Raw genomic sequence first — 16617 nt, 5'->3', positions numbered from 1 at the left:
CCAAGATCTACAACCAAGAACACTTCATCTAGCTTTGCTATCATTTAGAGTTGAAGGTCAGATAAAGAGATTCCCAGACAAAAGGAAGCCAAAGGAATTTATCACCACTAAGCCAGTATTACAGAAATTGTTGGAGGGACTTCTTTAAGAAGAAAAAATATGTATCAAGCACAGAAATAAAGAATGGTAATAACCACATTCCTATCAAAAAGTATCCCAAAGGGAAAATAATTAAATGCTCTAACAAAAAGATAGAGTGAGTGAATGGGTAAGAAAACAAGCCCCCTACATATGCTGCCTACAAGAGACTCACTTCAGATTAAAAGACACACAGAGACTAAAAGGAAGGGTATAGAAAAATATATTATTTTGATGGACATAGAGGGTATTACATTGAATGAAGTGGGTTGGATAAAGACAAATATCACATGATTTCATATACACGTGGAATCTAAAGAACAAAATCAAGAACAACAAAAGCGGAAATAAACTCATAATACAAAGAATATTTTGAGAGATACTAGACAGGAGGGAATTCGAAGGGACAAAAAAAGGCAAAGGGATTAAGAAGTACTAATGGATAGGTGCAGAATAAACATGGAGATGTCTAGTGTAGCATGGGGATGATGGTTAATAATGTAATAAATATGTAAAGAGGAAGAGGAGTCCTAGATTTAGTGGGGTGATCGCTTTGCGAGTTATGTGGATCTCTGATCACTATGCTATACAACTGAAACTGATATATTATTGAATGTCAACTATAATTGAAAAGAAAATCATTGAATTGTACAATGTAAATACAAGCAACTAATTATCTCTAATTATCTATTATATTTCAATAAAGATAGATAAAACCCCCCAAAGTTGAAATACTGTTATTTGCAATGCATAGATGGATCTTGAGATTATCATGCTAAGTGAAATAAGTCAGAAAATAAATAGAGAACCATGTGATTCACTTATATATGAAATATAAAATTGAAAGCAAAAAACAAACAAAAAACAACGAACAAAAACACATGAACACGAACAAGTTTATCAGAGGAAAAGATGGAAGGGAAGGAAGCAGATAAGGGTCAAAGGGATCAAATATGTGGTAATAGAAAGAAAATTGTGTGGTAAACATACAATGCAATATACTTACGAAATATTACTAAATTGTGCACTTGAAAACTGTATATTTTTTTGCCAATGTCAGCACAATAAATTTAATTATAAAAAGATAAAGAAGACTATATTCACAATATCAGGTAAAGTGAAAATTTATCTTTTTTTTCTTAATTTTTTTCCTTTGGTTTTATTCAATACATTTTAATTATTGAAGATAGCATTGGTTAATAAAATCAAATAATTTTCAAGGGTACAATTCAACAATACATCATACGTATATTGATTTGTTTGTTCACCACCCAAAGTTAAATTTCCTTGTGTCACCAAATATTTGATCCCTTTTACTCCTATCTGCCTCACCCCCAACCCTGCACTCTAGTAACCACTAATTCACTGTCTGTGTCCATGAGTCTCCGTTTGTCATGTTTTTCTGTTACTTCTAGTTTTATATCCCACATATTAGTGAAATCAAATTGTTCTCAACTTCTGTCTAACTTATTTTGCTTAGCATGATAATTTCAAGATCAATCCATGTTGGCGCAAATGGCAGTATTTCATTCTTTCTTATGGTTGAGTGATATTCCATTGCATATATGTACCACTTCTTCTTTATCCAATCATCTGTTGTAGGAAACTTCTGTTTCTTCCATGTCCTGGCCAGCATGAATAATGCTGCTATGAACATTGGTGTGCATATATCTTTTGGGATAAATGTTTTCAAGTTTTTGGGTAAATACCCAGAAGAGGTATTGCTGAGTCATATGGTAATTCTATTCTTAGTATTTTGAGGAACCTCCATACTATTTTCCATAATGACGCTACCAATTTATATTCCCACCAACAGTGTATGAGCCTTCCTTTTCCACACAACCTCTTCAACACTTGTTATAATTTGATCAGCTGATGACAGTCATTCTAACAGGTATGAAGTAATAGCTCATTGCAGTTTTGATTTGCATTTCTCTAATAGCTATTGAAGTTGAGCATCTTTTCATATATCTGTTGGCTAATTGTATGTCTTCTTAAGAAGCATGTCTATTCAGCTCTTCTGCCCATTTTTAAATTTGATTGTTTTTTGGTTGTTGAGTTGTATGAGTTCTTTGTATATTTTGGATATTAGGTCCTTATTAGAGACGGTGTTTGTAAATATATTACCCCATTCAGATGGTTGCTTTTTTGCTTTGTGATAATTTTTTTTTTTTTTTTTTACTGTGTGGAAGCTTTTTAGTTTTTAAGCATTTTAGTCCCTTTCATTTATTTTTGCTTTTACTTCCCTTGACTTTGAGGTAATTTTATAAAATCTTCTCTAAATCCAAGGTCCATAAGTTTAATATGTGTGTTTTCATCTATGCAATTGATTGTTTCAGTTTTTATATTTAGGTCTTTGATTCATTTTGAGTTAATCTTTGTGTTGAAGACAGATAGTGGTCTAGTTGTATTCTTTTGCATGTGGCTTTCCAGTTCTCACAGCATCATATACTGAAGAGGCTTTCCTTTCTCCATTGTGCATGATTGGCTACTTTGTTGAAAATTATTTGCCCACATATACGGAGCTTTATTTCATGACTCTTGATTCTTTACCATTGTTCTCTGTGTCTCTTTTTCTGCCATTACCATGCTATTTTAATTATTGTCACTTTGTAATGTAATTTGAAGTCAGGAGTGTGATACCTCTGACCTTGCTCTATTTTTCTCAGGATTGCTTTGGTTATTCAGGGTCTTTTGTGCTCCTATAAATTTCTGATGATTTTTTTTTAATACTATTGGGATTTTGATGAGGATTATATTAAATCTCTATAACGCTTTAGTTAATAAGGTCATTTTAACTCTATTGATCTTTTCAATCCACGAATACGAAGGATCTCTCCATTTATTTGTGTATTCTTCAATTTCTTAATAATGTTTTATAGTTTTCAGTGTATAAATTCTTCACACGCTTCATTAGGTTTATTGCTAGTTATTTTATTTTTTTCTTTCATTTGCAAAAGAATTATTTTTTTTCTGAAAATTCATTGTTAGTGTATAGAAACACTATGGATTTTTGTGTATTTGTTTTGTGTCTTGCAACTTTATTGTATCTGTTTATTGTTTTTAATGGTTCCTTTTTGTGGAGTCTTTAGGGTTTTCTATGTAGAGAATAATGTCATGTGCAAAAAGTGACAACTTGACTTCTTCATTTCCTATTTGGACACCTCTTATTTCTTTCTCTTGCCTGATTGCTCTATCTATGTCTTCCAATACGATATTGAATAATAGTGGTGATAGTGGGCACCCTTGTCTTGTTCCTGAACTTAGAGGGAAGGTTTATGGCCTTTACTTTGTTTCCTTCTATGCCCATTTTATTAAGTGTTTTAATCATAAATGGATGTTGTATCCTGTCGAATGCTTTTTCTGCATCTACTGATATGATCATATAATATTTATTATTTATTTTGTTAATGTGGTATATCACATTAATCTATTAGCATATGAAATCAATGTTCAAAAATCTATAGCATTCTTACACTCTAATAATAAATTTAAAAATTAATTTATTTTGTAATTGCAACAAAAATAATATACTACCTAGCAATAAACGTAATGAAACATGTATAGGACTTATACACTAAAAACTAAAAGACATTATTAAAAGAAATTGAAGGAGACACAAAGAAATGAAAAAAATATTCCATGTTCTTGGAATGGATAAATCAACATAGTTAAAATGACCTTATTGCCTAAAATATTATAGAGATTTAATGCAATTTCCATAAAAATTCCAACGGAATTCTTTAAAGAAATAGAATTTAAAAATTGTCCGATTTGTTTGGAAGCATAAAAGACCCTGAATAGTCAAAGCAATCCTGAGAAGAAAGAACAAGGCTGGCGGTATCACTTTTCTTGACTTCAAATTATGCTACAAAGTGAAAATAATCAAAACAACATGTTATTGGCAGAAAAACAGACATTTGGAATAGACCAGTGGAACAGAAGAGTCCAGAAGTAAACCTCTGCATATTGGGCAAATCATTTTCAACAAAGGACCCCAAAACATGCAATGTAGAAAGAAAGCCTCTTCAATAAATGGTATTGGGAAAACTTAAAAGCCATATGTAAAAGAATAAGACTAGACTGTTTTCTATCTCCATATCCGAAAATTTAACTCAAAATGGGTTAAAAACCTAAATAAAAGACCTGAAACAATAAATTGCATAGGCAAACATAGATATTAAACTCATGGACTTTGGACTTAAAGAGGATATTATGAATTTTACCTCAAAGACAAGGGAAGTAAAAGCAAAAATAAATGAATGAGACTATATCAAACTAAAAAGATTCTACACAACAAAAGAAACCATCAACAAAGCAAAGAGATAATTTGAATGGGAGAATATATTTGCAAACAATCCCTCCAATAATATCCAAAATATATAAATAACTCTCACAACGGAACATTGAAAAAACAAACAATTCGATTAAAAAATGGGCAGAGGACTTTAACAGACATTTCTCTCAGGAAGACATACAAATGGCCAACAGACATATAAAAAGATGTTCAATTGCACTAGCAATTAGGAACATGCAAATCAAAACTACAATGAGATACTTCCTCACACCTGGTAGAATGGCTATCATCAACAGGACGAGTAATAACAAGTGTTGGAAAGGTTGTAGGCAAAAGGAACCCTCATACACTGCTGGTAGGACTGCAAATTGGTACAACCCCTATGGAAAACAGTGTGGAGTTTTCTCAAAATTGGATTAGCTAAAACATATCAACTAAATAGAGACAGTCCTGCCCAGGCAGTCAGAGTGAATGTCACCCTGGAAAAAAAAAAAAAAAAAAAAAAAACCCTGAAAACATCCTTGAAAGTATACACATCTGATGTTCATAGCAGCATTATTCATGGTAGCCAGGATATGGAAGCAATATCCTGTTTTACAATAGATGATTAGATAAAGAAGAGATAGTCATTATGTACAATGGAATATTACTCAGCCATAGGAAAAGATGAAATATTGTCATTTGTGACAACATGAATGGATCTTGAGATAATCATGCTAAGCAAAATAAGTCAGAGTTGTATATGTGGAATATACAACTGAAAGTAATAACAACAACAACAAAAAATAACAAACCAACAGAAACTCATGGACAGGGACAGTAGATTAGTGATTACCAAAGAAAAGGGAGAGGGGGGATGCAGATAGGAATAAAAGGGGTCAAATATTTGGTCATGGAGGAAATTTAACTTTGGGTGGTGAATACACAATGTAATATACATATGTTGTATTGTTGAATTATACACTTGAAAGTTATTTGATTTTATTAATCGATGTCATCCCAATAATTTTTGATAATAAAGAGTAATAAAAATAAAATATTTATTTTACATATATTTTATCTAATGCTACACTTTTCTTTATGTAGAAATGAGTTAATGATCTATATCAATTTCCTCCTCTATTTTTTTTTAAACATTTTTAAAGGCAGGTCTGTAATAAAGCAACTAAATTTCTCAATATTTGTCTGAACCTTCCAACCTTTCTCCCGTGTCTGATTCTAGTGTTGATGCATGTCCTGTCTCTTCAACTATGCTGTTTTTCTTTTTTTTTTTTTTTTGTCCTTTTAAATATGCTTTATTTTGTTGTTGTTGTTGATAACCAGACATGATGTATTGGGTAAAAGAACTCTAATAAATAGTCTTTTAGTGATGTGGTGGTAAGGTATGAAGAAAGGAGAGATATTTTATAGTCTTATATTTAGTTCTCAGTCATTTAGTGGGCCTGTGTCCCTTGGCTGTGAACTTCACAAGTATCTCTCACTTTTTTCCCCTTTATTTAGATGCGTCAGGATGTTGGAAGGAATGGAACTGGGTATTTCCATTCTCTCAAGTGAGTTAACTTTTGTAAAATCTCAATATGTTAAGCTCCCGTAAAATGGTTTCTATTGAAGGAAAGCCCTGTTAAGAAGAACAGAATGTTCTAGCATATTTCAAAATATTAATTTCTCTTCTCCATGCCAGAAGCCCAAAGGGATTTTTCTCTGATGTTCACTATGAAAATCCAGTAGAGATCCAGGATACAAAACTCAAAAATGTCAGGGGGCTCTCCTGTAGTTTTTAACTCTAAGATTTGTTTACTCTGAGCAATTTATCAATTGCACTTCAAGTTTTCATATCCCAGTACTGATTCTTACAGAGGTTTCTTCTTAGGAGGGGTTCTGCTTTGTTCAGTTGTGATTCCCTGTATTTGCCTGTCTCTATAATTTTGAAGGCAATAGTTATTCCCTGTAATTTCACTTCTCTGACAGATGTAAAAAAAAGTTTCTGATTTTTTAGTTTGTTCAGATTTTTACTTGTTAAAATAAAATGGTGACTTCCAAGTTTCTTACATGCTAATCTAGAAACCAGAATTCTCTCAAATGTCTATATTTTAAGATACTTTATACAAGGAATAACTACAGTTTCTGGCTAATCATATAATTATATAAATATAAAATATTATTAACTGTGAATTTTTATTATGCTTTTATTTAAATAATGTAAATTATAAAATACTACTGTTTTCTTTATTTCTTTTATAATAAGTGGGTACAGTCAGTATTATAGTAACTCAAGACCAAGAAAATAAGTTCATTATTAAGATTCAGTGCAATCAAATAAAAATGTTTCCAGATGTAGTTTCAATATTTTTGTAAAAATAATGTAGTAAAAAACTCAAAAATGGAGAAGAGTTTGTTTGCAAGCAAAACATAGGACTTTTCTTGACTAAACATATTCATAAACACTTAAATTTCTTCCTTTTCTAAATTTTTAAAGATAAAACTATATGGTATGACTCTTAAAAGATCCAAGTGCTTATAGTAGTAAAAAGGTGTTTTTTTTTTTAAATACTAAAATTAGAATGCCTAATTGAGGCTTATGAAATAGAAAAAAACAATGTTAACAGAGTGTATCTTATTTTTTTAAAGAATTATCAACACTTGTCTTTAATAACAAAATAAGAGTTATTTATTCTTGTTAAAAAGGACATACCCTGAATCTAACAACTAGACCACCAGGAGAACTTATTCATGGTGGCCAAGATATGAAAACAAATGAAGTGCCCTTTGATAGATGATTGGATAAAGAAGATATGGTACACATATACAATGGAATTACTCAGCCATAAGAAAAGATAAAATACTGCTGTTTGTGACAACATGGATAGATCCTGAGATAATCATACTAAGTGAAATAAGTCAGAGAAAAAATTGAAAACCATAAGTTTTCACTCATTATGGGATATAAAACTGAAAGCAACAAATAAACAAGACAAACAAACACTCATAGATATGGACAACAGTTTAGTGGTTACCAGAGGGAAAGGAAGGAGTGGAGGAAGTACATAAGTGTAATGGGGGTCAAATATATGGTGACAGAAGGAGATTTGACTTTAAGTGGTGAAGACATAATGCAATATATGTGACATATTATTGAACTGTACACTTGAAAACTATATAATTGTATTAACCAATTTAACCCCAATAAATTTAATTTAAAAAGTATATACTCATGCCAAACTAAAAAGTTATTGTACAACAAAGGAAACCATCAACAAAACAAAAAGACAGCCAACTGATTGGGAGAAGATATTCGCTTATGATACATCTGATAAGGGGTTAATATCCAAAATATATAAAGAACTCATACAACTCAACAACAACAAAAAACAAAAAATCCAATTAAAAAAAAAAATGGGCAGGAGACCTAAACAGATACTTCTCCAAAGAGGAAATACAGATGGCCAATAGACATACGAACAGATGCTCAAGGTCACTAATCATCAGAGAAATGTAAATTAAAACCACAATGAGATATCACCTCACATCTGTCAGAATGGCTACCATCAATAAATCAAAGAACAAATGTTGGTGAGGATGGGGAGAAAAGGGAACCCTCATACATTATTGGTGGGATTCCAAATGGTATAGCCACTATGGAAAACAGTCTAGAGTTTTCTCAAAATATTAAAAATGAATGAATTTACCTTTTGACCTAGGAATTGCACTTCTAGATTTTATCCAAAGAAAACTAAAATAATAATTCATAAAGAACTCTATACCTCTGTGTTTATGGCAGCACAATTTACAATAGCTAAGATATGGAAGCAATCTAAATGCCCATCAACAGATGATTGGATAAAGAATTTATGATTCATATATACAATAGAATATTACTCAGCCATTAAAAAATGAAATCCTACCATTTGCAATGACACAGATGGCCTAGAGGTTATTATGCTGAGTGAAATAAGTCAGACAGAGAAAATCAAAAACAGATTCACAAATATAGAGGATAATCTGTGACAGCCAGAGGGGAGGGGTGTTGGGGGGCCAGGACAATAGGTGAAGGGTTAAAGAAATACAAATTAGTAGTTGACAGATGGTCACGGGTATGTGGAGTACAGCATAGGGAATGCAGTTAGCACCAGGTCACCATAAAAATAAATTAATTAATTTTTAAAAAATGATAAAAAATAAAACACCAAAAAAAAGTTATCCTCTGTTATTAATTGAATTGACTTAGGATAGTACCATGTGTGACACTTAGAAACAATATTTTTCTAATGCTGTGACATTTATACAAACAACATATCTTTTTATTTTTTTAGCAAGCAGTGTAATGGCTAGGTATAGAGCCAGAGGAGAGAAAGAGCAATTAAGTGGATTGTTTTATAAATTATATAAATGTCTATTCAATGCGCTGCTTACTTAAAACTAATAAAATAAAATTAAACAAAAAAGAGAGAAAGGGAGGAAAAAAATTTAAAGTATATATTCAGTGTTAGAGAGTGAATCTCATTGTTTCTCTCTATTTGTGTCTTTCCTGTTCCTTTGAGAGTTTCTAGTGTCACAGTATTAGGAAGTAAATAATGCAAACTCCTTATCTTAAGAAAAATTTTTATGTTAATTGTTATACAGTACTATCCCTTTATCTGTGGGGGATATAGACCAATACCTTTGGTGGATACCTAAAACTGAGGGTAGTATAGAATCCTATATATACTATGTTTTTTCCTACACATACACATCTATCATAAAGTTTAATTTATAAATTTAGCACAGCAAGAGATTACAATAACTAATAATAAAATAAAATAATCATAATAAGTTATAATAACAGTTATGTGTATGTGATCTCTCATTTCCCTTGCTGAAGTCTTCATATAGGTTCAATGCTTTCTGTGCAATATAATTGCTGTCAGTTAGAACACATTTTCTCTTCATGTTTTCCATTCACAAATTTAATGCCTTTTCATCTTACCTAAGCACTTATCACACATCATGGCCTTAACTATTGCAGTTTGATATGCTACAGAAAAACTAGAACAAATTTCTTTTTCTTTCTTCAAAAGTTTACAAATAAAAGATTCATTCTTACTGTAGATCTCAGCAACCTCAGCAAAGTTTTTTTTTTTTTCCTTTCTTTATTAAGTTGAGAACTTCCACCTTTTCAATTAAAGGAAGATCTTTTGGCATATACTAATTGCTAGAACTGCTACTCTTCTACTTTTGGGCCCTTATTAAGTAAAATAAGGGTTACTTGAGCACAAGAACTCCAATACCACTTATAGTCAGTCTGATAACCAAGAAGGCTAAGTGACTAATAGATGGGTAATGTCTACAGAATAGCTACACTGGACAAAGAGATGACTCACCTTCCTTGCAGGATGTAGCTAGATGTCTCAAGATTTTATCATGCTACTCACAATAGTATGTCATTTAAAATTTTTGAATTATTTATTTATAGAATTACCATTTAATATTTTTAGACCGGCGTTGACTGCAGATAACTGAAACTACAGAAAGCAAAACTATGAATCAGGAGAGACTACTGTACTTGAGATATTTTGTTCAATTTATCAATAAACCACATTATTTAGATGTAGGCCTTAATGACACTTCAGGAGGGAATAAAAACTATATTCCCTATAGTTCCCAAGATTAAACATTTCTATGTTTAATCTCTTCCCCTGGCCCCTAAGGACCTCTTCCATGCACATACATTTTTTTTTTTTCCTTGGAGGCTGGGTGATTACCTGAGTAGAGACAAGATTATCAGAGACAAAAATAAGAGTTTCATAACAATATTTTTTATGCTCATACACAGCATGGCACAGTATCAGAATTACATCAGCCACTTTAGCATAAAATTCTATATTCTTAATATTGCGGTTGCTCACATTCTTTAATTTTTGTTTGTTTGTTTGTTTGTTTGTTTATAATGGAGACTTTGGCATTTTCCTACAATTTAGTGAATCTATACTGAGAAAGGATATGGTTTTGTTTGAGAATAATTTGGTAGTCCTTCTAGTCATTAATGGTGATAAACAGAAGTAATAATTATTGTCCTTCAGAAACTAAATTATTTCCCAACCATTTGTCTTTAAATTCAGTTTAAATAAACCATTCTTGTACTTGTAGCTTTTTAATAGGATATATATTATTCTATGTCACCCCAAAATGCTTTTCAATAAAATGGGGATTGTTGCAGCAAAGAAAAATTACATATACATATATGACCCTATTCAATATGTATATGTATGTATGTATGTATACACACACACATATATATATACATAATATGTAATATACATAATATATTATATATTTATTATATATAATACATAATATATTATATATTTATAGAAAAGCTTCTGTGATTGTGTTGAGTGTTTCTACAACAAGCGGAACACTCAAATCCAAATAGGCCTATTTAGACACAATACTTGAGGGGTTGGTATTTATCTTTTCATCCAATTTGGTTACCAAGATTTGTATTACATCTGTTGGATACATCCAATAAATTTAGTTCTACTTATCTTAAGAGGTACATCAGTAGTGTAGTGGATAATAACTGAACCCTATATTATCAAACAAAGTACAAATATTCACAGAAGAATCTGCAAATAATGTAGAAATTTTTTTAAAACAGCAGTGATGTTATGGTGTTATAATTCCTTCCACAGTACATAATTGCTTTAACTAAGAATTGCCGAGTGAACTGTTCTGGATAATGACTCTATTCAGATCTTAAGTATTTTTGTAATTTAATTTTTGAACACTTGCATCAGAGTTCCATACTAAGTTAGTGAATGAATTACTTTTTAAAAGAAAGTTTAGAGCTAATACAAAAAGAGGAGAGTAGTAAGTTATACATATGGATGCCTTAACCTGAGAATAGTACAGAATCTATCTAATATATATATACACACAGTATCTATGTGGGTAGATTGATAGATAGAGATATACAATTTAATAATTTCACTTGGTTGTTTATTCAAATTTCAGAGGCAACTTGACTGCTAATAATATCTGGAAATTAAATTATGGTTATTTTATGGATGCTCTCTATAGGAAATATCCAAGTCCTACCCTCTTGTCCATTATACTTTCTTTGACAGACAATCATTTATCCTCTTTCTCCTAACTTGGATTATTCAGGAGGAAAGATGTTTATTTGAAATGCATGCATTAATCTTGAAATCCAAATTATGAGATGTCTATTGTCTCGCAAAATTACATTTAACAAAAAAAGTTATCCTCCTGCAGAGAAAAAAGAACCCTCATGCGCTGCTGGTGGAACTGCAAATTGGTACAGCCACGATGGAAAACAGCATAGGGGTTCCTCAAAAAACTAAGAACTGATTTACCGTATGATCCAGCAATCTCTCTACTGGGTATTTACCCCAAAGACTTGAAAACTCATATCTGAAAAGATATTTGCACACCGACGTTCATAGCAGCATTATTCATAGTGGCCAGGACATGGAAGTAACTGAAGTGTCCTGCGATAGATGATTGACTAAAGAAGCTGTGGTACATATATACAATGGAATATTACTCAGTCATAAGAAGAGATGAAATAATGTCAATCGTGAAAACATGGATAGATCTCAAGATAATCATGCTAAGTGAAATAAGCCAGACAGAAAAATTTGAAAACCACGCAATATCACTTAAATGTGGGATATAAACCTAAAAGCAACAAATGAACAGGACAAACAGACAAAGACTCATGGACATGGACAATAGACTAGTGGTTACCAGAAGGTGAGGGGAGGGGGGAGGTAGACGAGATTAAAAGGGATCGAATATGTGGTGACAGAAAGAAATCTCGCTATGGGAGGTGAACACACAGTGTAAATATATATATATACCTTACTCTTAAAGTGTACAGCTAAAATTTATTGGATTTCATTAACCAATGTCACCATAAAAATAAATTAATTAATTTTTAAAAAATGATAAAAAATAAAACACCAAAAAAAAGTTATCCTCTGTTATTAATTGAATTGACTTAGGATAGTACCATGTGTGACACTTAGAAACAATATTTTTCTAATGCTGTGACATTTATACAAACAACATATCTTTTTATTTTTTTAGCAAGCCAACACTTGGTTGACCTCACAGATTGCAAGGACCTTGTCAGCTTACAATCCCTTATTTTTATTATTATTGTTTTTTTACACCTACAGCACCTGGTCTTCCTGCGTGGTCTCCCACCCAAGTACTAACCAGGCCCAACCCTGCTTAGCTTCTGAGATCAGACGGGATCGGGCTTGTTCAGGGTGGCATGGCCGTAGACTAAACAACATATTTAATGAGAAGACTCTAGAAATATTATTTGCCCTTGTAACTGAAAACCTTTCATAACTCACTCATAGCCACCACTTGTCAGTTATTTAATTATCAATAACTTGTAGATATAATAAATTCACACATATACCAGCCACATATAAATTTTCACTTTGAAAACTTCCAACAAATAAAGTATTTTGATATGTGGAATTTTTATTTTAGAAGATTTACTTATTTCTGAATAATAATCAGATAAAACCTTGGACTGTCTAATTAATTACCTTTGAAAATTCCCTTAAGTGAAATTTAGAGAAAATATTTGAATATACATAAAAATGTATAAAACTATGGTATTCTTTGAATTGTAAAAACATAAATCAACTGAATAATAATTCCAACCTTTAAAAGAATATAAACTAAGTTTTCTCATACCTCAGTTTTTTTTTTTCATATCACTACCTACTGTCAATTATGTACAATGTTTTTGAAAACTGAAAACACATTTTAAAAATCATGTCTATGTTGGTCTTTCAAAGATATTTTCCCATTAATAACAAGGAATAAACTTAGTAAGTCCTTAATTATGTAATTCTAGTCAGAATAATATTCTTTCTTCTTTTGTGTTAATCCTTTGATTAACTGTATTTTTTGATTAACTGCATTTTGAAACATAATTTCTGAACATGTATTTTCACTCTTTTAGGCAAGATTAATTACCATTGTACTCTATTTTTTTTTGTAACTTCATATTAATTATTTTTTTCCTGCTATTTTTCCTTCCTCCAATATAATCTGTTTAAATAGTCTCTTAATTATTTAATGCCCTGGTCATTTTTTTACCTTTTTTTATTGATCTTATTCCCTCAACACTTACTGTGTTGTTTAGAACTATTAACAATGCATAATAAATACTAAATAGAACAAATATAAGCAATCTCCTTGCTTCTTGAAAACAGATTAAATAAATAAGAGACTAGGAAAGTCTTTTGTTCTCTTAATTTTCACACTGACATAAAAAATGTAATTTCATAAAGCATACAATTCTTCCTTGATGAACAAATTGGTGACTTAAAGAATACATTTTAATTTATTTTTATTGCAAAAAGAAACTAAGTTAAAACTTGCATCATTTTTTTACATGATTTCTGGAAGCAAGTATCAACTGAGACTAAAAAAATTATAAAAGTAGATCATTCACATTGCATCTCACTTCAATTTGTTGCTAATTTAATAATGTTAGTGTACTGTGAACTCTACACATGAATAAGAGACAAAAAATGAAATAAATAATTCCCAGGTAAGACTTCTAAATTTAACATGAGCCAAAAACGAAAAATAAACAATTTGAAATAAACTAGAATTATCAGAACAACATTAGTTACTTAATGTAGGAACAGATATTTTAGATCATGTGATAATAATCACTTAAAAAGAGGATTAAGAAGTACAAATTGGTTGTTACAAAACAGTCACAGGGATGTAACATACAGCTAGAGAATATAGTCGATAATGCTCTAATAACTATGTATGGTGTCAGATAGGCACTAGACTAATTAGGGGCATCACTTTGTAAATTATATAAATGTCTAACCATTATGCTATACACCTGAAATTGATATAAAATAATATTGAATTTCAACTGTAATTGAAAATAGAAATAATTTAAAAGAAAAATAAATCAAGGATTAAGACTCTTAAAAATAAAATATATTATTTTCAAAATTGTTTACAGTTACGTAGATCTCTCAGAGTATTTAACTTGAGAAAGAAATGAAATCATTTCTAGGCTATTTTATATCAAATTTTAATCTTTTTCCTCTTTATATTATTTTATGTGTACAGATTTGTTCTTACTACAGTATATTTTAATTACCAGCCTATTTAACAATAACTTATATTACTTATATTGAATGAACAAATAGACATTTACTCATCTAGGTCATTGTTTTCTAAATATGTGTTTAGATAAAGTAAAAGCAGAAGAATGGGAATACAAGGAATGTGACAGTGATTAAAATACTTTGGATTAAGTCATGAAGTAAAGTAGGATTGCAGCAGTTTGTGCAAGTACCATAGACAATAAAAAAGTAAAATGTATAATTGCAACTTCTTTGTGTTAGAGTAGGCAGATAGATATGAGCAGAAAAAAGAGAAACCCGCAGGGGCACAGCTGTGGTTGCCACGAACCCTGATAGGCCCTTAGAGAAGCTCAAAGCCCACAGCATCCTGAACCAGAGATACAGGTGGTCTTTCCCACAAAGACACATGTGCAGACCAGACCTCAGTCACCCTTGTTTTAATTCTTCCTTCATTATATAGCTATTATAATAAATTTGCTTTGCAGTTAACACTGTACCCAGCATGCATCTGAGGTGTTGACAGTTCTGTAAAAACCAAACATAGCAAGAAAAGTCGTATACTCTTGATTCCAAGAAAATCATCTTTTTTCTACGAAGAGACCACCCAAACTCATGAATATGCCACTCTTTAGAACAATAGACAAAAACCCTCAAACCCAGGAAAAAACAGTGCAGCTCCCTCTTGAGCTTGCCTACTCTTCTATCTGAAAGTGTACTTTTGCTTTTAAGAGTGTACTTTTGTTTCCAATAAACTCGAGCTGTTGCTTCATCGCCTTCACTGTCTATGGATTATTTTTCATGACGTCGACGAGATCCTGGTCAACTATCTGTTAACATTTGGGCAAGACTATTAATTTTTAAGACTAGAACAAAGAGGTAACCAAGGAAGTTCTAATAGGAATTATAGAGTGGTAGATTTCCTTGTTCATATAATCTTCATCTCTGACATAACCTATACTTCTTATAACTTCACTACTCAGGGAAAGGGGCTATCATCAGTTAAAACAAATATGGCTTAGGGACTACATGAAAAAAACATGTCTCAATACTACAACATTATGATTGAACAATGTTTTGTGAGTTTTCTTACAGATCAAATCAAATATATCTTAAGGTGGTCACTAAATGGCTACTTCTCACGACCTTTAACATATTTTTTCTCTAAATAAATTGGCTTTCTTATTTAAAACGAAATATCAAAGGCTGTTTAGATTGAAATGTTATGTTTCTTACTATGTTTATTATTATGGTTTTTAATTTCCAATTTCCATTCTATAGAAATGACTTCGAATTTATTGTATTAACTAAGATTTATCACACACACACATATGTGCAACTCAGAAATTATTTTTAATGAATGGATACATCTTTCTTGCTTAAAAGGGCAGATATACAAACACACATATTATGAAATCTAATTGTTTTCTTTAAAGCAAGAATAATGAGCAAATGAAGACCTTCAATTTTTATTGAAGGTCTTTAAATGTGGACTGGCTTTACCTCAGTGGTTCTTTTGAGTCAAGCTCCACTCTGTTTTATTTACTGTAGTTTTGCAGCAACTTTAATATCAGGAAGTGTTAGACTTTCAACTTTGTCCTTTTTCAAGATTGTTTTGGTGATTAGATCTGTCTTATGATTCCACATGAATTTTAAGATAATTTTTTTCTCTTTCTGCAAAACATGTCACTAGGATTTTGATAAGAGGTTGTATTGAATCTGTAGATTGCTTTAGATTATATTGAATCTTAACAATACAGAATGTTTCTTCATTTATTGGTGTCTAATTTCTTTCAGCTGTGTTTTTAGTTTTGAATCTATAAGTCCTTCACTTGCTTGGTTTAGTTTATTACTAAGTAGTTTATTCTTTTGATAGCTACTGTGAATGTAATTATTGTCTTAATTTTCTTTTAGGATTGTTTATTCTCAGCTTATAGAAATGCAACTTATTTTTGTAAGTGTATTTTTTATCACATTTCTGAATTTATTTATTTGTTCTAACATTTTGTTTTGTTTAGTGTATTTAGTACTTTTTATATATAA

The 16617-nt window shown here is 30.9% G+C and overlaps 1 non-coding gene across 1 annotated transcript; it reads right to left on the bottom strand.

Annotated features, from left to right (window-relative positions):
* Positions 1-12606: 12606 nt before the first annotated feature.
* LOC112483048 lies at positions 12607-12725 on the bottom strand. The gene has a single exon (XR_003047484.1). It is a non-coding gene; the product is annotated as a 5S ribosomal RNA (ribosomal RNA).
* Between the last annotated feature and the right edge of the window lie 3892 nt (positions 12726-16617).

This window comes from Pteropus alecto, unplaced genomic scaffold, assembly GCF_000325575.1.
Source record: "Pteropus alecto unplaced genomic scaffold, ASM32557v1 scaffold316, whole genome shotgun sequence".
Lineage (NCBI taxonomy): Eukaryota > Metazoa > Chordata > Mammalia > Chiroptera > Pteropodidae > Pteropus > Pteropus alecto.
The sequence above is the reverse complement of the archived record's forward strand: the minus strand, read 5'-3'. Positions and strand labels throughout refer to the sequence as shown.